We start from the raw sequence: 25,497 nt of genomic DNA on the forward strand, positions 1-25,497 counted from the left end.
ATTTATGGTTCAGCATGGGTATGGGTTTTTGGGTGCCAGAGGGTAATTTTAGGGTGTGGGGTGGGTATGGGTTTTGGGGTGCCAGGGGTGGGGGGGATACTTTTAGGGTTCAGGGTGGATGTGGATTTCGGGGTGCCATGGGATTAATTTTAGGGTTCAGCGTGGGTATGCGTTTTATAGTGCCGGGGTAATTTTAGGGTGTAGGGCAGTTGTGGGTTTTGGGATGTTAGGGGGCTATTTTAGGGCTCAGGGTGGTTATGGGGTGCCAGAGGGGAATTTATGGTTCTGCATGGGTATGGGTTTTGGGGTGCCTGGGGTAATTTTAAGGTTCAGGGCGGGTATGGGTTTTGGAGGGCAATGAGGGAATTTATGGTTCAGCATGGGTATGGTTTTTGGGGGGCCAGGGGTAATTTAAGGTTCAGGGTGGTAATGGGTTTTGGGGTGCCAGGGGGTAATTTTAGGGTTCAGGTTGGGTATGGGTTATGGGGTGCCGGGGGGAATTTATGGTTCAGCATGGGAATGGGTTTTGGGGTGCCGGGGGTAAATTTAGCGTTCAGGGCGGGTATGGGTTTTGGGGCTTCAGGGGGGTGATTTTAGGGTTCAGGGTGGTAATGGTTTTTGGGGTGCCAGGGGGTAATTTTAGGGTGTGGGGTGGGTATGGGTCTTGGGGTGCCGGGGGGATAATTTTAGGGATCGGTATGGGTTTTGGGGTGCCAGGGGTAATTTTAGGGTTCAGGGCGGGTATGGGTTTTAGGGTGTGAGGGGGTTAATGTTAGGGTTCAGCGTGGGTATGTGTTTTGGTGTGTCAAGGGTAATTTTACGATTCAGGGTGAGTATGGGTTTTGGGGGGCAAGGGTATAATTTTAGGGATCATTGCGGGTATGGGTTTTGGGGTGCCAGGGGTCATTTTAGGGTTCAGGGTGGGTATGGGTTTTAAGGTGTGAGGGGACATTAACCGATCCTGATTATCTGCCATTTTAGCTCCGCCCCATTGATTAACATTAGCCACGCCCCTTCGTTTGCCATGTTAGCCCCCCCGAAATAAAGACCTAGTTGCGCCCCTGGGTCGGAGTGCATTGTCTGTACCCCCCTTGGAGTTCCAGGTGCCGTACAGGGAAAATACTACTCTTACAGAAACCACTACTCTTGCAGCGTTTTTACCTGGTGAAATGCTGTTGCCGATGAAAGGAGGTCCAGTATCTCTTGTCTTGGGATTACCGGGTCAGGCAACAACAGAAGACCTATTTTACATGGAGCAGCATCCCATACAGAGGTCATGCTCGAATATGGCAGCTGCCAGCTGCGGAGGGGGGCGGGCAAAAATATATAAACTAAGTTCATGCCGAAATGCATTACAATATTGTTCTAAAGTTAACATGTTTAACTTTAAAACGGTAATGTAATGCATGTCGGCGATTTAGGACAATTAGAAACATAAAATAAATGTTTCTAAAATGAAGTTAAACACACTTACATTGCTGCACTCTTCACTGCATCCCGGTGTTTCTTTCTCCTGGGGCCCTTCAACTCTCCTAACCAATCCTTCCACTTCTCTCAGCCAGCATGAGAAGAGTGCCAATGAGCAATGGAGGCCTTTGCTCGGCCTCAGCCCCGCTGTCAAAGACAGCTGGGTTGAGAGGTTTAAAATGAGCGTCTGGCTGGCTGTCGCAAGATGGCCGGCCAAAGAGACATGCTCCCTTAAAAGTGCCCAGACCATCACTCTTCTCTGTTGCTGCCTGTCAGTAGTGCCCGCTCCCCACTCCACTCCCACACATCCTGAGACTTAGCTCTGGATATGTCTGCAGAGTCATTGAAAAATAAAATGGCAATAATGTCTATTACTATTTTATTTATCATCTGTGGACATGCGGTGCTCGTCCGCCTTAACGGAGGAGCGGCCCCTGTACCACTATATATATAAAATGAGTCTTTGACAGTATGTGCACCTCATAAAAAACACAAAAACAATTGCTCCTGTCAAAGAGAAATGTAGCAACACTCTTTACCTTTCCCTCACTGAAAATACTGTTGCGACAGCTCAGCTAATTTAAAGGGGTCGTGGTAACTACATTCACAGACTCTTTTATTTTGAGTCCAGCAGGAATCTCCGGGAATCCTGAAACTTTCAACCGGAGACTCGGCTCATCTGGAAGTGTCTCCAGGTAAAATACTTGGGAGTTGTTAATATTAACAACTAACCAGGGAAATAGAACCATCATTACCAATTGTCCTTGTAGTTCCTCATTTCTCAGGGGAGCATGTGGGGCCTAGGTGTATTACCTGGTAAACGTGTCCTGCGTATCAGTAACTTTGTGAGATGGAGTATGACCGAGGATGTTGGGAACTTGTGTCCTTGATATGCTCATTGTTAAGCTCTTAGTTATAAAGCAACCGGTTATGCAGCAAGTGATAATGTACAGTTTCAGGAATCGTATTTTGTGTTCGGAATCCACCTGACCACACACTCGTAACTGTATACTCACTGTGACTTTATTGAAAAACGATAAATAAACTTTATTAAAAAAACATTGAAAAAAACTTTGAGGTTGAATTAGAGGGTACCGCTCCAGGGTACTCGTAATGGGACTCATAGTCGAGAGTTTATTTTGTGAATCGTAGTGACATTTTACTAATTGCTCTAAAAAGAAACTAGACAAATAACGTGACATGTTTTGTTTTTAATTAGGGGTCAGCTTGTATCGAGTTGATTGCCACAGTTCAGTTGTAGACATTTCGTCTGTACCTTAAGCAGTTAATATTCTCTTAAATATGAAAACATATATTGTTATGCTCATACACAAATCAGCAAGCTATAGACTACGAGTTTTCCAGATTTTGGTGTGGGATACTAGCGGTCTGGCAATCTCCGTTCTGATTTGTATTCTGTCACTAAAATCTTCGATTGCTCTTCCTGCAGTGGGAAATAGCCACACAGACACATCGTTTCCCCAAATCCAAGTCGATCACCACAGATATTTCCTGTCTGGTCTCTGCCAAGTGAAAAGTGTTTGGAAAAGGGCTCGTGGGCGTCAAGGGGTGATGTACGTAGGAATCAGGCGGAGCTTCATCCTGCCTGGGGGGCGCAGTTGTGCTCCCACATTGCTGCTGCAGAGGCTGGGCAGGGTCCTAGATGTTCAGCTGCCCACAGCCCCTGCACCTGCAGCATCAAAGGCAGGTCAGGTGTCTGATCTGGAGTTGCAGACCCTATATTTCAAGGTCTGGACTGGAGACACTTGTGAGTAAGTGCAGGTGGCATCATTTCACTCAATTGCGCCTTATGTAATGAGGTCCTTGGAGGTAAAGTTGTACAGGTCGGCGTTTTAGAAACCACTAACAAGGTTACACATGCCTGCAGTGCAGGGTTCCAGTAATATATTATCGATTAGTGGAGGTTTTTAATGGTTTGTTTTGCTTTTTCCCTAGCTCAGAACCGACAAAATGATCTTTTTCATAATTAGAAAGAAATACCTTTCCCATAAACTCATGATCCAATACACACTCATTGATTCAGTTTGCATAACCTCTTGCATGAAATCTATGAAATGTTTTTTTTTCCATTTCCTTTCTTTACTCCTAACACCACCGCATTATATCTGTCTCATTCCAGTTTTTAAACTAGATTAACACATACATTGAGAAAGCAAGGGTCCTAATGAACTAAACTTCCAAAAACTCCAAATCAGTCGCTAAAAATGTTTACAAATGCATAAATAACAACAGCCACTAACCTATGGATTCGAAAAGCAAATTGCAAAATAGAAATATATCGACTTGCATTTGTAAATTTCGAATAGAATCCTCAAATCATTCCAAATTCGAAAATATATAAACCAGCAAAAAACAGAGAATACCTCCCCTCACCTCACATATGATTGTCACAAAGTGCAAAACTACCCTAAGGGCATCTGCAGTGCTCCACAACCATTCACAGTGGCAGGTTTAAACTGCGCATGTGTGGCTGGCTGTCTCAAGAGTGGGGCGAGGCTCCTCCGCTTAACCCCTTGTATGCTTGTGACGGAACCGTTCCGTCACAAGCCTCGGGTGAGCTGTGCTTGTGACGGAATGGTTCCGTCACGGCCTGCTCGCCGCCCCTGCGCGGCGCGAATTCTGCGCCTGCGCTGAGCGTTCTATTGGGCGGGCAGGGCCGTGACGGAACCGTTTCGTCACAAGCACAGCTCACCCGAGGCTCGTGACGGAGCAGTTCCGTCATGAGCACGGGAGCGCCGCGCGGCCGCCCCGCCCCCTTAGCACTGCGGCGGAATAGCCGCCGCAGTGAAGGGGTTAAATAGAGGAGGCGCCTCTGGCAGGGCTGACACTTTATTTGCTGTTGCACAGATTCTCCAGGGGCCCAGCCTGAACCTGTGGTTTTCTGAGTGACTCATGAGGCAGATGGTAACTCATTTTGCCTGGCCATATATATTCGCCAAGATTCTCCTTCAGGTGTGAGTCAGTGCTCATTACATCTAGTTGACATAACATAGGAAATTGTGTGCATCTGTAATTAGACCCCTCACTATCCTAGGTGCTATTAATTCTCGAAGAGGAGAACAAGCAACTAGGCTTACGTGTTGGTAGCAAAAGTGGGAGGAATCTGGGGCTGGCTAGAGAATGGTCCATTCTTAACACTAAATGGGATGGGAATATGGAGGATTAAGGAAGTAAATTAAGTGAAGGGGCAAGGAAATAGTGACAGAGAAGAGAAAGTGAAACCATTTCTTCCAGTAAGCAAATTTAGAACTGCTGTTCAATCCCTTGTATTCTTGCATCTGGATGTTAGTAAAACCCTAATCCTTGGTCTCCCAGACTCCAAACTGGCAAAAGCCTGTCTCATCCAGAGCTAAAGAAATATGATCCCTTCACCCCCATCCAGATGGTACTCCATTGTTTCCCTTGCTACCCCATACCATCTTCAAAACCAGCTGCATCATTTACAAGGACATCGCAACCAGCACCCCTGGCTATCTTGAAGACAAGCTCACCATCTCTGGTGGCTCTCAGCACACCCACAGCCAGGCCACCATCAGAAAGGAGACTAAAAAGAGTAAAAAACAAAACAAAACAGGCAAAAGGCCTTTTCAATCCATGCACCGTACGGTAAACGTCGCGTATGAGCAATTCGTATGGAGGGCAACACTATCACATACGCACCGTACCCCTAAAATCAAGGGGTGTACGCACGGGGTGTATGCACCGTACACCTACGACCTTGGGGTGCACAAACCGTACCCCTGCGGTCCGTAAACCTACGATCATGGGGTGTACGCACGGGGACATACGCACCGTACCCCTGAAATCCAGGGGTGTACGTACCGTATCCCGTTGCACCGTACCCCTGCAATCATGGGGTGTACGCACTGTACTCGGGGGGTCCGTTTCGTATGCATTTCTAGGCGAAATCTGCTTTTAAGGACGTTTTAAGCTCCCATAGAAAAAGAGTCGTATGGAGTGTTGTTGATACGATTCCTACTTGCTGGGTCGGAAAATGCAGCTTCGATCCATACGGACATCGCGTACTGCGTGTTCCGAATGCGATTCGTACATATTTGTGAGTTGTACGGTCTTCGGTAAGATTCGTACGGAGAACTGCTTTGGGTACACATCCTACTACATCGTACGTACGGGTACGGTTCTACATACGATTCATACAGGAAAAAAGCTCCGTACAGCGATTCGTAGGGCATTTTACCGAATCGGAATCGACCCCTAAATGTTTTGTCTAAAAATAACTAAATAATACTTGTAAGCGTTTAATACATCTCACAAATTTATACAATAAATTAAGCAAATAATATTAAGTATTCATTAAATATAAAAAAGATAGTGAGGGAAGGATTTTTTTTAAAATAATACTAATCGTAAATGTAATGACTATATTATATTTATTTAATTACTTATCAACTGTTGGGACAGAAAAGTCTTCTGCATAGTGAAAACATGTTCCCCTGCCCAACTGTATTATTGTCTGGATACTGGATGCTGACTTTTTTGTCATAGGCGAGCACGAATCATGCATGTGTCCCGTGACACAGGCCTGTCTCATGGACTACTGTCTTGTTGGACCAGGAGGGGCATCCAAAGCATTACCCTCGGAGTGATGGAAGGCTACTGCCATCCACATAAGTTACAAAAGGAGGTGGTGATGGACGGAGCATCTGAATCAATCAAACCCTCACACCCAGTCAAAAGATCTGGGTTTAATCCATCACCGTTCTTTAGCCCACTCTGCCACCCCAGTTCAGACATGGCTGTATGCAAATCAGTCTGACCCTGTGCCTCATGGGAAGAGTCCAGCCCGAATTGCCAAGCCATGCCTTCCCTGGACCGGACACAAGCTTCCGAGGACCAGTTTCTGGCATTCCAGCCGTCTTCAGCCCGGCTTGCTTGAATCCAGTGGCAAAGTGAGCAAGGAACTCACATCTGAGCATACCCTGCCACACTTATGGCGGCCAAAAGCGGTACAAAAGGGGGTGGTGATGGACGGAGCATCTGAATCAATCAAACACTCACACCCAGTCAAAAGATCTGGGTTTAATCCATCACCGTTCTTTAGCCCGCTGTGCCACCCCAGTTCAGACATGGCTATATGCAAATCAGTCCGACCCTGTGCCTCATGGGAACAGTCCAGCCCGAACTGCCAAGCCATGCCTTCCCTGGACCGGAAACAAGCTTCCGAGGACCGTTTTCTGGCATTCCAGCCGTCTTCAGCCCGGCTTGCTTGAATCCAGTGGCAAAGTTAGCAAGGGACTCACGTCTGAGCATACCCTGCCACACTTATGGCGGCCAAAAGCGGTACAAAAGGGGGTGGTGATGGACAGAGCATCTGAATCAATCAAACACTCACACCCAGTCAAAAGATCTGGGTTTAATCCATCACCGTTCTTTAGCCCGCTGTGCCACCCCAGTTCAGACATGGCTATATGCAAATCAGTCCGACCCTGTGCCTCATGGGAACAGTCCAGCCCGAACTGCCAAGCCATGCCTTCCCTGGACCGGAAACAAGCTTCCGAGGACCGTTTTCTGGCATTCCAGCCGTCTTCAGCCCGGCTTGCTTGAATCCAGTGGCAAAGTTAGCAAGGGACTCACGTCTGAGCATACCCTGCCACACTTATGGCGGCCAAAAGCGGTACAAAAGGGGGTGGTGATGGATGGAGCATCTGAATCAATCAAACACTCACACCCAGTCAAAAGATCTGGGTTTAATCCATCACCATTCTTTAGCCCACTCTGCCACCCCAGTTCAGACATGGCTATATGCAAATCAGTCTGACCCTGTGCCTCATGGGAACAGTCCAGCCCGAACTGCCAAGCCATGCCTTCCCTGGACCGGAAACAAGCTTCCGAGGACCGGTTTCTGGCATTCCAGCCGTCTTCAGCCCGGCTTGCTTGAATCCAGTGGCAAAGTGAGCAAGGGACTAACGTCTGGGCATACACTGCCACACTAATGGCGGCCAAAAGCGGTACAAAAGGGGGTGGTGATGGACGGAGCATCTGAATCAATCAAACACTGACACCCAGTCAAAAGATCTGGGTTTAATCCATCACCGTTCTTTAGCCCACTCTTCCACCCCAGTTCAGACATGCCTATATGCAAATCAGTCTGACCCAGTGCCTCATGGGAACAGTGCAGCCCGAACTGCCAAGCCATGCCTTCCCTGGACCGGAAACAAGCTTCCGAGGACCGGTTTCTGGCATTCCAGCCGTCTTCAGCCCGGCTTGCTTGAATCCAGTGGCAAAGTGAGTAAGGGACTCACGTCTGAGCATACCCTGCCACACTTATGGCGGCCAAAAGCGGTACAAAAGGGGGTGGTGATGGACGGAGCATCTGAATCAATCAAACACTCACACCCAGTCAAAAGATCTGGGTTTAATCCATCACCGTTCTTTAGCCCACTCTGCTACCCCAGTTCAGACATGGCTGTATGCAAATCAGTCTGGCCCTGTACCTCATGGGAACAGTCCAGCCCGAACTGTCAAGCCATGCCATCCCTGGACCGGAAACAAGCTTCCGAGGACCGGTTTCAGGCATTCCAGCCGTCTTCAGCTCGGCTTGCTTGAATCCAGTCGCAAAGTGAGCAAGGGACTCACGTCTGAGCATACCCTGCCACACTTATGGCGGCCAAAAGTGGTACAAAAGGGGGTGGTGATGGACGGAGCATCTGAATCAATCAAACACTCACACACAGTCAAAAGATATGGGTTTAATCCATCACCGTTCTTTAGCCCACTCTGCCACCCCAGTTCAGACATGGCTATATGCAAATCAGTCTGACCCTGTGGCTCATGGGAACAGTCCAGCCCGAACTGCCAAGCCATGCCTTCCCTGGACCGGAAACAAGCTTCCGAGGACCGGTTTCTAGCATTCCAGCCGTCTTCAGCCCGGCTTGCTTGAATCCAGTGGCAAAGTGAGCAAGGGACTCACATCTGGGCCTCCCCAGCCACACTTATGGTGCCCAAAATCGGTACAAAAGGGAGTGGTGATGGACGGAGCATCTGAATCAATCAAACACTCATTCCCAGTCAAAAGATCTGGGTTTAATCCATCACCGATCTTTAGCCCACTCTGCCACCCCAATTCAGACATGGCTATATGCAAATCAGTCTGACCCTGTGCCTCATGGGAACAGTCCAGCCCGAACTGCCAAGCCATGCTTTCCCTGGACCGGAAACAAGCTTCTGAGGACCGGTTTCTGGCATTCCAGCCGTCTTCAGCCCCGCTTGCTTGAATCCAGTGGCAAAGTGAGCAAGGAACTCACGTCTGAGCATACCGTGCCACACTTATGGCGGCCAAAAGCGGTACAAAAGGGGGTGGTGATGGACGGAGCATCTGAATCAATCAAACACTCACACCCAGTCAAAAGATCTGGGTTTAATCCATCACCGTTCTTTAGCCCGCTCTGCCACCCCAGTTCAGACATGGCTATATGCAAATCAGTCTGACCCTGTGCCTCATGGGAACAGTCCAGCCCGAACTGCCAAGCCATGCCTTCACTGGACCGGAAACAAGCTTCCGAGGACCGGTTTCTGGCATTCCAGCCGTCTTCAGCCCGGCTTGCTTGAATCCAGTGGCAAAGTGAGCAAGGGACTCACGTCTGAGCATACCCTGCCACACTTATGGCGGCCAAAAGTGGTACAAAAGGGGGTGGTGATGGACGGAGTATCTGAATCAATCAAACACTCACACCCAGTCAAAAGATCTGGGTTTAATCCATCACCGTTCTTTAGCCCACTCTGCCACCCCAGTTCAGATATGGCTATATGCAAATCAGTCTGACCCTGTGCCTCATGGGAACAGTCCAGCCCGAACTGCCGAGCCATGCCTTCCCTGGACCGGAAACAAGCTTCCGAGGACCGGTTTCTGGCATTCCAGCCGTCTTCAGCCCGGCTTGCTTGAATCCAGTGGCAAAGTGAGTAAGGGACTCACGTCTGGCATACCCTGCCACACTTATGGCGGCCAAAAGCGGTACAAAAGAGGGTGGTGATGGACGGAGCATCTGAATCAATCAAACACTCACACCCAGTCAAAAGATCTGGGTTTAATCCATCACCGTTCTTTAGCCCACTCTGCCACCCCAGTTCAGACATGGCTATATGCAAATCAGTCTCACCCTGTGCCTCATGGGTACAGTCCAGCCCGAACTGCCAAGCCATGCCATCCCTGGACCGGAAACAAGCTTCCGAGGACTGGTTTCTGGCATTCCAGCCGTCTTCAGCCCGGCTTGCTTGAATTCAGTGGCAAAGTGAGAAAGGGACTCCCGTCTGAGCATACCCTGCCACACATATGGCGGCCAAAAGCGGTACAAAAGGGGGTGGTGATGGACGGAGCATCTGAATCAATCAAACACTCACACCCAGTCAAAAGAATTGGGTTTAATCCATCACCGTTCTTTAGCCCACTCTGCCACCCCAGTTCAGACACGGCTATATGCAAATCAGTCTGACCCTGTGCCTCATGGGAACAGTCCAGCCCGAACTGCCAAGACATGCCTTCCTTGGACCGGAAACAAGCTTCCGAGGACCGGTTTCTGGCATTCCAGCCGTCTTCAGCCCGGCTTGCTTGAATCCAGTGGCAAAGTGAGCAAGGGACTCACGTCTGAGCATACCCTGCCACACTTATGGCGGCCAAAAGTGGTACAAAAGGGGGTGGTGAAGGACGGAGCATCTGAATCAATCAAACACTCACACCCAGTCAAAAGATCTGGGTTTAATCCATCACCATTCTTTAGCCCACTCTGCCACCCCAGTTCAGACATGGCTATATGCAAATCAGTCTGACCCTGTGCCTCATGGGAACAGTCCAGCCCGAACTGCCAAGCCATGCCTTCCCTGGACTGGAAACAAGCTTCCGAGGACCGGTTTCTGGCATTCCAGCCGTCTTCAGCCCGGCTTGCTTGAATCCAGTGGCAAAGTGAGCAAAGGACTCACGTCTGAGCATACCCTGCCACACTTATGGCGGCCAAAAGCGGTACAAAAGGGGGTGGTGATGGTCGGAGCATCTGAATCAATCAAACGCACACACCATCAAAATATCTGGGATTAATCCATCACCATTCTTTAGCCCACTCTGCCACCCCAGTTCAGACATGGCTATATGCAAATCAGTCTGACCCTGTGCCTCATGGGAACAGTCCAGCCTGAACTGTCAAGCCATGCCTTCCCTGGACCGGAAACAAGCTTCCGAGGACCGGTTTCTGGCATTCCAGCCGTCTTCAGCCCGGCTTGCTTGAATCCAGTGGCAAAGTGAGCAAGGGACTCACGTCTGAGCATACCCTGCCACACTTATGACGGTCAAAAGTGGTACAAAAGGGGGTGGTGATGGACGGAGCATCTGAATCAATCAAACACTCACACCCAGTCAAAAGATCTGGGTTTAATCCATCACCGTTCTTTAGCCCACTCTGCCACCCCAGTTCAGACATGGCTATATGCAAATCAGTCTGACCCTGTGCCTCATGGGAACAGTCCAGCCCGAACTGCCAAGCCATGCCTTCCCTGGACCGGAAACAAGCTTACGAGGACCGGTTTCTGGCATTCCAGCCATCTTCAGCCCGGCTTGCTTGAATCCAGTGGCAAAGTGAGCAAGGGACTAACGTCTGGGCATACCCTGCCACACTTATGGCGGCCAAAAGCGGTAGAAAAGGGGGTGGTGATGGACGGAGCATCTGAATCAATCAAACACTCACACCCAGTCAAAAGATCTGGGTTTAATCCATCACTGTTCTTTAGCCCACTCTTCCACCCCAGTTCAGACATGGCTATATGCAAATCAGTCTAACCCTGTGCCTCATGGGAACAGTGCAGCCCGAACTGCCAAGCCATGCCTTCCCTGGACCCGAAACAAGCTTCCGAGGACCGGTTTATGGCACTCCAGCCGTCTTCAGCCCGGCTTGCTTGAATCCAGTGGCAAAGTGAGTAAGGGACTCACGTCTGAGCATACCCAGCCACACTTATGGCGGCCAAAAGCGGTACAAAAGGGGGTGGTGATGGACGGAGCATCTGAATCAATCAAACACTCACACCCAGTCAAAAGATCTGGGTTTAATCCATCACCGTTCTTTAGCCCACTCTGCCACCTAAGTTCAGACATGGCTATATGCAAATCAGTCTGACCCTGTGCCTCATGGGAACAGTCCAGCCCGAACTGCCAAGCCATGCCTTCCCTGGACAAGGAAACAAGCTTCCGAGGACCGGTTTCTGGCATTCCAGCCGTCTTCAGCCCGGCTTGCTTGAATCCAGTGGCAAAGTGAGTAAGGGACTCACGTCTGAGCATACCCTGCCACACTTATGGCGGCCTAAAGCGGTACAAAAGGGGGTGGTGATGGACGGAGCATCTGAATCAATCAAACACTCACACCCAGTCAAAAGATCTGGGTTTAATCCATCACCGTTCTTTAGCCCACTCTGCCACCCCAGTTCAGACATGGCTATATGCAAATCAGTCTGACCCTGTACCTCATGGGAACAGTCCAGCCCGAACTGCCAAGCCATGCCATCCCTGGACCGGAAACAAGCTTCCGAGGACCGGTTTCTGGCATTCCAGCCGTCTTCAGCTCGGCTTGCTTGAATCCAGTCGCAAAGTGAGCAAGGGACTCACGTCTGAGCATACCCTGCCACACTTATGGCGGCCAAAAGTGGTACAAAAGGGGGTGGTGATGGACGGAGCATCTGAATCAATCAAACACTCACACACAGTCAAAAGATCTGGGTTTAATCCATCACCGTTCTTTAGCCCACTCTGCCACCCCAGTTCAGACATGGCTATATGCAAATCAGTCTGACCCTGTGGCTCATGGGAACAGTCCAGCCCGAACTGCCAAGCCATGCCTTCCCTGGACCGGAAACAAGCTTCTGAGGACCGGTTTCTGGCATTCCAGCCGTCTTCAGCCCGGCTTGCTTGAATCCAGTGGCAAAGTGAGCAAGGGACTCACGTCTGAGCATACCCTGCCACACTTATGGCGGCCAAAAGCGGTACAAAAGGGAGTGGTGATGGACGGAGCATCTGAATCAATCAAACACTCACTCCCAGTCAAAAGATCTGGGTTTAATCCATCACCGATCTTTAGCCCACTCTGCCACCCCAATTCAGACATGGCTATATGCAAATCTGTCTGACCCTGTGCCTCATGGGAACAGTCCAGCCCGAACTGCCAAGCCATGCTTTCCCTGGACCGGAAACAAGCTTCTGAGGACCGGTTTCTGGCATTCCAGCCGTCTTCAGCCCGGCTTGCTTGAATCCAGTGGCAAAGTGAGCAAGGGACTCACGTCTGAGCATACCCTGCCACACTTATGGCGGCCAAAAGCGGTACAAAAGGGGGTGGTGATGGACGGAGCATCTGAATCAATCAAACACTCACACCCAGTCAAAAGATCTGGGTTTAATCCATCACCGTTCTTTAGCCCGCTCTGCCACCCCAGTTCAGACATGGCTATATGCAAATCAGTCTGACCCTGTGCCTCATGGGAACAGTCCAGCCCGAACTGCCAAGCCATGCCTTCACTGGACCGGAAACAAGCTTCCGAGGACCGGTTTCTGGCATTCCAGCCGTCTTCAGCCCGGCTTGCTTGAATCCAGTGGCAAAGTGAGCAAGGGACTCACGTCTGAGCATACCCTGCCACACTTATGGCGGCCAAAAGCGGTACAAAAGGGGGTGGTAATGGACGGAGTATCTGAATCAATCAAACACTAACACCCAGTCAAAAGATCTGGGTTTAATCCATCACTGTTCTTTAGCCCACTCTGCCACCCCAGTTCAGACATGGCTATATGCAAATCAGTCTGACCCTGTGCCTCATGGGAACAGTCCAGCCCGAACTGCCAAGCCATGCCTTCCCTGGACCGGATACAAGCTTCCGAGGACCGGTTTCTGGCATTCCAGCCGTCTTCAGCCCGGCTTGCTTGAATCCAGTGGCAAAGTGAGCAAGCGACTCACGTCTGAGCATACCCTGCCACACTTATGGCGGCCAAAAGCGGTACAAAAGGGAGTGGTGATGGACGGAGCATCTGAATCAATCAAACACTCACTCCCAGTCAAAAGATCTGGGTTTAATCCATCACCGATCTTTAGCCCACTCTGCCACCCAATTCAGACATGGCAATATGCAAATCTGTCTGACCCTGTGCCTCATGGGAACAGTCCAGCCCGAACTGCCAAGCCATGCTTTCCCTGGACCGGAAACAAGCTTCTGAGAACCGGTTTCTGGCATTCCAGCCGTCTTCAGCCCGGCTTGCTTGAATCCAGTGGCAAAGTGAGCAAGGGACTCACGTCTGAGCATACCCTGCCACACTTATGGCGGCCAAAAGCGGTACAAAAGGGGGTGGTGATGGACGGAGCATCTGAATTAATCAAACACTCACACCCAGTCAAAAGATCTGGGTTTAATCCATCACCGTTCTTTAGCCCGCTCTGCCACCCCAGTTCAGACATGGCTATATGCAAATCAGTCTGACCCTGTGCCTCATGGGAACAGTCCAGCCCGAACTGCCAAGCCATGCCTTCACTGGACCGGAAACAAGCTTCCGAGGACCGGTTTCTGGCATTCCAGCCGTCTTCAGCCCGGCTTGCTTGAATCCAGTGGCAAAGTGAGCAAGGGACTCACGTCTGGGCATACCCTGCCACACTTATGGCGGCCAAAAGCGGTACAAAAGGGGGTGGTAATGGACGGAGTATCTGAATCAATCAAACACTAACACCCAGTCAAAAGATCTGGGTTTAATCCATCACCGTTCTTTAGCCCGCTCTGCCACCCCAGTTCAGACATGGCTATATGCAAATCAGTCTGACCCTGTGCCTCATGGGAACAGTCCAGCCCGAACTGCCAAGCCATGCCTTCACTGGACCGGAAACAAGCTTCCGAGGACCGGTTTCTGGCATTCCAGCCGTCTTCAGCCCGGCTTGCTTGAATCCAGTGGCAAAGTGAGCAAGGGACTCACGTCTGAGCATACCCTGCCACACTTATGGCGGCCAAAAGCGGTACAAAAGGGGGTGGTAATGGACGGAGTATCTGAATCAATCAAACACTAACACCCAGTCAAAAGATCTGGGTTTAATCCATCACCGTTCTTTAGCCCACTCTGCCACCCCAGTTCAGACATGGCTATATGCAAATCAGTCTGACCCTGTGCCTCATGGGAACAGTCCAGCCCGAACTGCCAAGCCATGCCTTCCCTGGACCGGAAACAAGCTTCTGAGGACCGGTTTCTGGCATTCCAGCCGTCTTCAGCCCGGCTTGCTTGAATCCAGTGGCAAAGTGAATAAGGGACTCACGTCTGGCATACCCTGCCACACTTATGGCGGCCAAAAGCGGTACAAAAGGGGGTGGTGATGGACGGAGCATCTGAATCAATCAAACACTCACACCCAGCCAAAAGATCTGGGTTTAATCCATCACCGTTCTTTAGCCCACTCTGCCACCCCAGTTCAGACATGGCTGTATGCAAATCAGTCTGACCCTGTACCTCATGGGAACAGTCCAGCCCGAACTGCCAAGCCATGCCTTCCCTGGACCGGAAACAAGCTTCCGAGGACCGGTTTCTGGTATTCCAGCCGTCTTCAGCCCGGCTTGCTTGAATCCAGTGGCAAAGTGAGCAAGGGACTCACGTCTGAGCATACCCTGCCACACTTATGGTGGCCAAAAGTGGTACAAAAGGGGGTGGTGAAGGACGGAGCATCTGAATCAATCAAACACTCACACCCAGTCAAAAGATCTGGGTTTAATCCATCACCATTCTTTAGCCCACTCTGCCACCCCAGTTCAGACATGGCTATATGCAAATCAGTCTGACCCTGTGCCTCATGGGAACAGTCCAGCCTGAACTGCCAAGCCATGCCTTCCCTGGACCGGAAACAAGCTTCCGAGGACCGGTTTCTGGCATTCCAGCCGTCTTCAGCCCGGCTTGCTTGAATCCAGTGGCAAAGTGAGCAAGGGACTCACGTCTGAGCATACCCTGCCACACTTATGGCGGCCAAAAGCGGTACAAAAGGGGGTGGTGATGGACGGAGCATCTGAATCAATCAAACACTCAATCCCAGTCAAAAGATCTGGGTTTAATCCATCACCGTTCTTTAGCCCACTCTGCCACCCCAGTTCAGACATGGCTATATGCAAATCAGTCTGACCCTGTGCCTCATGGGAACAGTCCAGCCCGAACTGCCAAGCCATGCCTTCCCTGGACTGGAAACAAGCTTCCGAGGACCGGTTTCTGGCATTCCAGCCGTCTTCAGCCCGGCTTGCTTGAATCCAGTGGCAAAGTGAATAAGGGACTCACGTCTGGCATACCCTGCCACACTTATGGCGGCCAAAAGCGGTACAAAAGGGGGTGGTGATGGACGGAGCATCTGAATCAATCAAACACTCACACCCAGCCAAAAGATCTGGGTTTAATCCATCACCGTTCTTTAGCCCACTCTGCCACCCCAGTTCAGACATGGCTGTATGCAAATCAGTCTGACCCTGTACCTCATGGGAACAGTCCAGCCCGAACTGCCAAGCCATGCCATCCCTGGACCGGAAACAAGCTTCCGAGGACCGGTTTCTGGCATTCCAGCCGTCTTCAGCTCGGCTTGCTTGAATCCAGTCGCAAAGTGAGCAAGGGGCTCACGTCTGAGCATACCCTGCCACACTTATGGCGGCCAAAAGCGGTACAAAAGGGGGTGGTGATGGACGGAGCATCTGAATCAATCAAACACTCACACACAGTCAAAAGATATGGGTTTAATCCATCACCGTTCTTTAGCCCACTCTGCCACCCCAGTTCAGACATGGCTATATGCAAATCAGTCTGACCCTGTGGCTCATGGGAACAGTCCAGCCCGAACTGCCAAGCCATGCCTTCCCTGGACCGGAAACAAGCTACCGAGGACCGGTTTCTGGCATTCCAGCCGTCTTCAGCCCGGCTTGCTTGAATCCAGTGGCAAAGTGAGCAAGGGACTCACATCTGAGCCTACCCTGCCAAACTTATGGCGCCCAAAAGCGGTACAAAAGGGAGTGGTGATGGACGGAGCATCTGAATCAATCAAACACTCACTCCCAGTCAAAAGATCTGGGTTTAATCCATCACCGATCTTTAGCCCACTCTGCCACCCCAATTCAGACATGGCTATATGCAAATCAGTCTGACCCTGTGCCTCATGGGAACAGTCCAGCCCGAACTGCCAAGCCATGCTTTCCCTGGACCGGAAACAAGCTTCTGAGGACCGGTTTCTGGCATTCCAGCCATCTTCAGCCCGGCTTGCTTGAATCCAGTGGCAAAGTGAGCAAGGGACTCACGTCTGAGCATACCCTGCCACACTTATGGCGGCCAAAAGCGGTACAAAAGGGGGTGGTGATGGACGGAGCATCTGAATCAATCAAACACTCACACCCAGTCAAAAGATCTGGGTTTAATCCATCACCGTTCTTTAGCCCGCTCTGCCACCCCAGTTCAGACATGGCTTTATGCAAATCAGTCTGACCCTGTGCCTCATGGGAACAGTCCAGCCCGAACTGCCAAGCCATGCCTTCACTGGACCGGAAACAAGCTTCCGAGGACCGGTTTCTGGCATTCCAGCCGTCTTCAGCCCGGCTTGCTTGAATCCAGTGGCAAAGTGAGCAAGGGACTCACGTCTGAGCATACCCTGCCACACTTATGGCGGCCAAAAGCGGTACAAAAGGGGGTGGTAATGGACGGAGTATCTGAATCAATCAAACACTAACACCCAGTCAAAAGATCTGGGTTTAATCCATCACTGTTCTTTAGCCCACTCTGCCACCCCAGTTCAGACATGGCTATATGCAAATCAGTCTGACCCTGTGCCTCATGGGAACAGTCCAGCCCGAACTGCCAAGCCATGCCTTCCCTAGACCGGATACAAGCTTCCGAGGACCGGTTTCTGGCATTCCAGCCGTCTTCAGCCCGGCTTGCTTGAATCCAGTGGCAAAGTGAGCAAGCGACTCACGTCTGAGCATACCCTGCCACACTTATGGCGGCCAAAAGCGGTACAAAAGGGAGTGGTGATGGACGGAGCATCTGAATCAATCAAACACTCACTCCCAGTCAAAAGATCTGGGTTTAATCCATCACCGATCTTTAGCCCACTCTGCCACCCAATTCAGACATGGCAATATGCAAATCTGTCTGACCCTGTGCCTCATGGGAACAGTCCAGCCCGAACTGCCAAGCCATGCTTTCCCTGGACCGGAAACAAGCTTCTGAGGACCGGTTTCTGGCAATTCAGGCGTCTTCAGCCCGGCTTGCTTGAATCCAGTGGCAAAGTGAGCAAGGGACTCACGTCTGAGCATACCCTGCCACACTTATGGCGGCCAAAAGCGGTACAAAAGGGGGTGGTGATGGACGGAGCATCTGAATCAATCAAACACTCACACCCAGTCAAAAGATCTGGGTTTAATCCATCACCGTTCTTTAGCCCGCTCTGCCACCCCAGTTCAGACATGGCTATATGCAAATCAGTCTGACCCTGTGCCTCATGGGAACAGTCCAGCCCGAACTGCCAAGCCATGCCTTCACTGGACCGGAAACAAGCTTCCGAGGACCGGTTTCTGGCATTCCAGCCGTCTTCAGCCCGGCTTGCTTGAATCCAGTGGCAAAGTGAGCAAGGGACTCACGTCTGGGCATACCCTGCCACACTTATGGCGGCCAAAAGCGGTACAAAAGGGGGTGGTAATGGACGGAGTATCTGAATCAATCAAACACTAACACCCAGTCAAAAGATCTGGGTTTAATCCATCACCGTTCTTTAGCCCACTCTGCCACCCCAGTTCAGACATGGCTATATGCAAATCAGTCTGACCCTGTGCCTCATGGGAACAGTCCAGCCCGAACTGCCAAGCCATGCCTTCCCTGGACCGGAAACAAGCTTCCGAGGACCGGTTTCTGGCATTCCAGCCGTCTTCAGCCCGGCTTGCTTGAATCCAGTGGCAAAGTGAATAAGGGACTCACGTCTGGCATACCCTGCCACACTTATGGCGGCCAAAAGCGGTACAAAAGGGGGTGGTGATGGACGGAGCATCTGAATCAATCAAACACTCACACCCAGTCAAAAGATCTGGGTTTAATCCATCACCGTTCTTTAGCCCGCTCTGCCACCCCAGTTCAGACATGGCTATATGCAAATCAGTCTGACCCTGTGCCTCATGGGAACAGTCCAGCCCGAACTGCCAAGCCATGCCTTCCCTGGACCGGATACAAGCTTCCGAGGACCGGTTTCTGGCATTCCAGCCGTCTTCAGCCCGGCTTGCTTGAATCCAGTGGCAAAGTGAGCAAGCGACTCACGTCTGAGCATACCCTGCCACACTTATGGCGGCCAAAAGCGGTACAAAAGGGAGTGGTGATGGACGGAGCATCTGAATCAATCAAACACTCACTCCCAGTCAAAAGATCTGGGTTTAATCCATCACCGATCTTTAGCCCACTCTGCCACCCAATTCAGACATGGCAATATGCAAATCTGTCTGACCCTGTGCCTCATGGGAACAGTCCAGCCCGAACTGCCAAGCCATGCTTTCCCTGGACCGGAAACAAGCTTCTGAGGACCGGTTTCTGGCATTCCAGCCGTCTTCAGCCCGGCTTGCTTGAATCCAGTGGCAAAGTGAGCAAGGGACTCACGTCTGAGCATACCCTGCCACACTTATGGCGGCCAAAAGCGGTACAAAAGGGGGTGGTGATGGACGGAGCATCTGAATCAATCAAACACTCACACCCAGTCAAAAGATCTGGGTTTAATCCATCACCGTTCTTTAGCCCGCTCTGCCACCCCAGTTCAGACATGGCTATATGCAAATCAGTCTGACCCTGTGCCTCATGGGAACAGTCCAGCCCGAACTGCCAAGCCATGCCTTCACTGGACCGGAAACAAGCTTCCGAGGACCGGTTTCTGGCATTCCAGCCGTCTTCAGCCCGGCTTGCTTGAATCCAGTGGCAAAGTGAGCAAGGAACTCACGTCTGGGCATACCCTGCCACACTTATGGCGGCCAAAAGCGGTACAAAAGGGGGTGGTAATGGACGGAGTATCTGAATCAATCAAACACTAACACCCAGTCAAAAGATCTGGGTTTAATCCATCACCGTTCTTTAGCCCGCTCTGCCACCCCAGTTCAGACATGGCTATATGCAAATCAGTCTGACCCTGTGCCTCATGGGAACAGTCCAGCCCGAACTGCCAAGCCATGCCTTCACTGGACCGGAAACAAGCTTCCGAGGACCGGTTTCTGGCATTCCAGCCGTCTTCAGCCCGGCTTGCTTGAATCCAGTGGCAAAGTGAGCAAGGGACTCACGTCTGAGCATACCCTGCCACACTTATGGCGGCCAAAAGCGGTACAAAAGGGGGTGGTAATGGACGGAGTATCTGAATCAATCAAACACTAACACCCAGTCAAAAGATCTGGGTTTAATCCATCACCGTTCTTTAGCCCACTCTGCCACCCCAGTTCAGACATGGCTATATGCAAATCAGTCTGACCCTGTGCCTCATGGGAACAGTCCAGCCCGAACTGCCAAGCCATGCCTTCCCTGGACCGGAAACAAGCTTCTGAGGACCGGTTTCTGGCATTCCAGCCGTCTTCAGCCCGGCTTGCTTGAATCCAGTGGCAAAGTGAATAAGGGACTCACGTCTGGCATACCCTGCCACACTTATGGCGGCCAAAAGCGGTACAAAAGGGGGTGGTGATGGACGGAGCATCTGAATCAATCAAACACTCACACCCAGCCAAAAGATCTGGGTTTAATCCATCACCGTTCTTTAGCCCACTCTGCCACCCCAGTTCAGACATGGCTGTATGCAAATCAGTCTGACCCTGTACCTCATGGGAACAGTCCAGCCCGAACTGCCAAGCCATGCCTTCCCTGGACCGGAAACAAGCTTCCGAGGACCGGTTTCTGGTATTCCAGCCGTCTTCAGCCCGGCTTGCTTGAATCCAGTGGCAAAGTGAGCAAGGGACTCACGTCTGAGCATACCCTGCCACACTTATGGTGGCCAAAAGTGGTACAAAAGGGGGTGGTGAAGGACGGAGCATCTGAATCAATCAAACACTCACACCCAGTCAAAAGATCTGGGTTTAATCCATCACCATTCTTTAGCCCACTCTGCCACCCCAGTTCAGACATGGCTATATGCAAATCAGTCTGACCCTGTGCCTCATGGGAACAGTCCAGCCTGAACTGCCAAGCCATGCCTTCCCTGGACCGGAAACAAGCTTCCGAGGACCGGTTTCTGGCATTCCAGCCGTCTTCAGCCCGGCTTGCTTGAATCCAGTGGCAAAGTGAGCAAGGGACTCACGTCTGAGCATACCCTGCCACACTTATGGCGGCCAAAAGCGGTACAAAAGGGGGTGGTAATGGACGGAGTATCTGAATCAATCAAACACTAACACCCAGTCAAAAGATCTGGGTTTAATCCATCACCGTTCTTTAGCCCACTCTGCCACCCCAGTTCAGACATGGCTATATGCAAATCAGTCTGACCCTGTGCCTCATGGGAACAGTCCAGCCCGAACTGCCAAGCCATGCCTTCCCTGGACCGGAAACAAGCTTCCGAGGACCGGTTTCTGGCATTCCAGCCGTCTTCAGCCCGGCTTGCTTGAATCCAGTGGCAAAGTGAGCAAGGGACTCACGTCTGAGCATACCCTGCCACACTTATGGCGGCCAAAAGCGGTACAAAAGGGGGTGGTAATGGACGGAGTATCTGAATCAATCAAACACTAACACCCAGTCAAAAGATCTGGGTTTAATCCATCACCGTTCTTTAGCCCACTCTGCCACCCCAGTTCAGACATGGCTATATGCAAATCAGTCTGACCCTGTGCCTCATGGGAACAGTCCAGCCTGAACTGCCAAGCCATGCCTTCCCTGGACCGGAAACAAGCTTCCGAGGACCGGTTTCTGGCATTCCAGCCGTCTTCAGCCCGGCTTGCTTGAATCCAGTGGCAAAGTGAGCAAGGGACTCACGTCTGAGCATACCCTGCCACACTTATGGCGGCCAAAAGCGGTACAAAAGGGGGTGGTGATGGACGGAGCATCTGAATCAATCAAACACTCACTCCCAGTCAAAAGATCTGGGTTTAATCCATCACCGTTCTTTAGCCCACTCTGCCACCCCAGTTCAGACATGGCTATATGCAAATCAGTCTGACCCTGTGCCTCATGGGAACAGTCCAGCCCGAACTGCCAAGCCATGCCTTCCCTGGACTGGAAACAAGCTTCCGAGGACCGGTTTCTGGCATTCCAGCCGTCTTCAGCCCGGCTTGCTTGAATCCAGTGGCAAAGTGAATAAGGGACTCACGTCTGGCATACCCTGCCACACTTATGGCGGCCAAAAGCGGTACAAAAGGGGGTGGTGATGGACGGAGCATCTGAATCAATCAAACACTCACACCCAGCCAAAAGATCTGGGTTTAATCCATCACCGTTCTTTAGCCCACTCTGCCACCCCAGTTCAGACATGGCTGTATGCAAATCAGTCTGACCCTGTACCTCATGGGAACAGTCCAGCCCGAACTGCCAAGCCATGCCATCCCTGGACCGGAAACAAGCTTCCGAGGACCGGTTTCTGGCATTCCAGCCGTCTTCAGCTCGGCTTGCTTGAATCCAGTCGCAAAGTGAGCAAGGGGCTCACGTCTGAGCAAACCCTGCCACACTTATGGCGGCCAAAAGCGGTACAAAAGGGGGTGGTGATGGACGGAGCATCTGAATCAATCAAACACTCACACACAGTCAAAAGATATGGGTTTAATCCATCACCGTTCTTTAGCCCACTCTGCCACCCCAGTTCAGACATGGCTATATGCAAATCAGTCTGACCCTGTGGCTCATGGGAACAGTCCAGCCCGAACTGCCAAGCCATGCCTTCCCTGGACCGGAAACAAGCTACCGAGGACCGGTTTCTGGCATTCCAGCCGTCTTCAGCCCGGCTTGCTTGAATCCAGTGGCAAAGTGAGCAAGGGACTCACATCTGAGCCTACCCTGCCAAACTTATGGCGCCCAAAAGCGGTACAAAAGGGAGTGGTGATGGACGGAGCATCTGAATCAATCAAACACTCACTCCCAGTCAAAAGATCTGGGTTTAATCCATCACCGATCTTTAGCCCACTCTGCCACCCCAATTCAGACATGGCTATATGCAAATCAGTCTGACCCTGTGCCTCATGGGAACAGTCCAGCCCGAACTGCCAAGCCATGCTTTCCCTGGACCGGAAACAAGCTTCTGAGGACCGGTTTCTGGCATTCCAGCCGTCTTCAGCCCGGCTTGCTTGAATCCAGTGGCAAAGTGAGCAAGGGACTCACGTCTGAGCATACCCTGCCACACTTATGGCGGCCAAAAGCGGTACAAAAGGGGGTGGTGATGGACGGAGCATCTGAATCAATCAAACACTCACACCCAGTCAAAAGATCTGGGTTTAATCCATCACCGTTCTTTAGCCCGCTCTGCCACCCCAGTTCAGACATGGCTATATGCAAATCAGTCTGACCCTGTGCCTCATGGGAACAGTCCAGCCCGAACTGCCAAGCCATGCCTTCACTGGACCGGAAACAAGCTTCCGAGGACCGGTTTCTGGCATTCCAGCCGTCTTCAGCCCGGCTTGCTTGAATCCAGTGGCAAAGTGAGCAAGGGACTCACGTCTGAGCATACCCTGCCACACTTATGGCGGCCAAAAGCGGTACAAAAGGGGGTGGTAATGGACGGAGTATCTGAATCAATCAAACACTAACACCCAGTCAAAAGATCTGGGTTTAATCCATCACTGTTCTTTAGCCCACTCTGCCACCCCAGTTCAGACATGGCTATATGCAAATCAGTCTGACCCTGTACCTCATGGGAACAGTCCAGCCCGAACTGCCAAGCCATGCCTTCCCTGGACCGGATACAAGCTTCCGAGGACCGGTTTCTGGCATTCCAGCCGTCTTCAGCCCGGCTTGCTTGAATCCAGTGGCAAAGTGAGCAAGCGACTCACGTCTGAGCATACCCTGCCACACTTATGGCGGCCAAAAGCGGTACAAAAGGGAGTGGTGATGGACGGAGCATCTGAATCAATCAAACACTCACTCCCAGTCAAAAGATCTGGGTTTAATCCATCACCGATCTTTAGCCCACTCTGCCACCCAATTCAGACATGGCAATATGCAAATCTGTCTGACCCTGTGCCTCATGGGAACAGTCCAGCCCGAACTGCCAAGCCATGCTTTCCCTGGACCGGAAACAAGCTTCTGAGGACCGGTTTCTGGCATTCCAGCCGTCTTCAGCCTGGCTTGCTTGAATCCAGTGGCAAAGTGAGCAAGGGACTCACGTCTGAGCATACCCTGCCACACTTATGGCGGCCAAAAGCGGTACAAAAGGGGGTGGTGATGGACGGAGCATCTGAATCAATCAAACACTCACACCCAGTCAAAAGATCTGGGTTTAATCCATCACCGTTCTTTAGCCCGCTCTGCCACCCCAGTTCAGACATGGCTATATGCAAATCAGTCTGACCCTGTGCCTCATGGGAACAGTCCAGCCCGAACTGCCAAGCCATGCCTTCACTGGACCGGAAACAAGCTTCCGAGGACCGGTTTCTGGCATTCCAGCCGTCTTCAGCCCGGCTTGCTTGAATCCAGTGGCAAAGTGAGCAAGGGACTCACGTCTGGGCATACCCTGCCACACTTATGGCGGCCAAAAGCGGTACAAAAGGGGGTGGTAATGGACGGAGTATCTGAATCAATCAAACACTAACACCCAGTCAAAAGATCTGGGTTTAATCCATCACCGTTCTTTAGCCCACTCTGCCACCCCAGTTCAGACATGGCTATATGCAAATCAGTCTGACCCTGTGCCTCATGGGAACAGTCCAGCCCGAACTGCCAAGCCATGCCTTCCCTGGACCGGAAACAAGCTTCCGAGGACCGGTTTCTGGCATTCCAGCCGTCTTCAGCCCGGCTTGCTTGAATCCAGTGGCAAAGTGAGCAAGGGACTCACGTCTGAGCATACCCTGCCACACTTATGGCGGCCAAAAGCGGTACAAAAGGGGGTGGTAATGGACGGAGTATCTGAATCAATCAAACACTAACACCCAGTCAAAAGATCTGGGTTTAATCCATCACCGTTCTTTAGCCCACTCTGCCACCCCAGTTCAGACATGGCTATATGCAAATCAGTCTGACCCTGTGCCTCATGGGAACAGTCCAGCCCGAACTGCCAAGCCATGCCTTCCCTGGACCGGAAACAAGCTTCTGAGGACCGGTTTCTGGCATTCCAGCCGTCTTCAGCCCGGCTTGCTTGAATCCAGTGTCAAAGTGAATAAGGGACTCACGTCTGGCATACCCTGCCACACTTATGGCGGCCAAAAGCGGTACAAAAGGGGGTGGTGATGGACGGAGCATCTGAATCAATCAAACACTCACACCCAGCCAAAAGATCTGGGTTTAATCCATCACCGTTCTTTAGCCCACTCTGCCACCCCAGTTCAGACATGGCTATATGCAAATCAGTCTGACCCTGTGCCTCATGGGAACAGTCCAGCCCGAACTGCCAAGCCATGCCTTCCCTGGACCGGAAACAAGCTTCCGAGGACCGGTTTCTGGCATTCCAGCCGTCTTCAGCCCGGCTTGCTTGAATCCAGTGGCAAAGTGAGCAAGGGACTAACGTCTGGGCATACCCTGCCACACTTATGGCGGCCAAAAGCGGTACAAAAGGGGGTGGTGATGGACGGAGCATCTGAATCAATCAAACACTCACTCCCAGTCAAAAGATCTGGGTTTAATCGATCACCGTTCTTTAGCCCACTCTGCCACCCCAGTTCAGACATGGCTATATGCAAATCAGTCTGACCCTGTGCCTCATGGGAACAGTCCAGCCCGAACTGCCAAGCCATGCCTTCCCTGGACCGGAAACAAGCTTCCGAGGACCGGTTTCTGGTATTCCAGCCGTCTTCAGCCCGGCTTGCTTGAATCCAGTGGCAAAGTGAGCAAGGGACTCACGTCTGAGCATACCCTGCCACACTTATGGTGGCCAAAAGTGGTACAAAAGGGGGTGG

The sequence above is a fragment of the Lissotriton helveticus genome, chromosome 10, assembly GCF_964261635.1.
Source record: "Lissotriton helveticus chromosome 10, aLisHel1.1, whole genome shotgun sequence".
NCBI classification, from domain to species: Eukaryota; Metazoa; Chordata; class Amphibia; order Caudata; family Salamandridae; genus Lissotriton; species Lissotriton helveticus.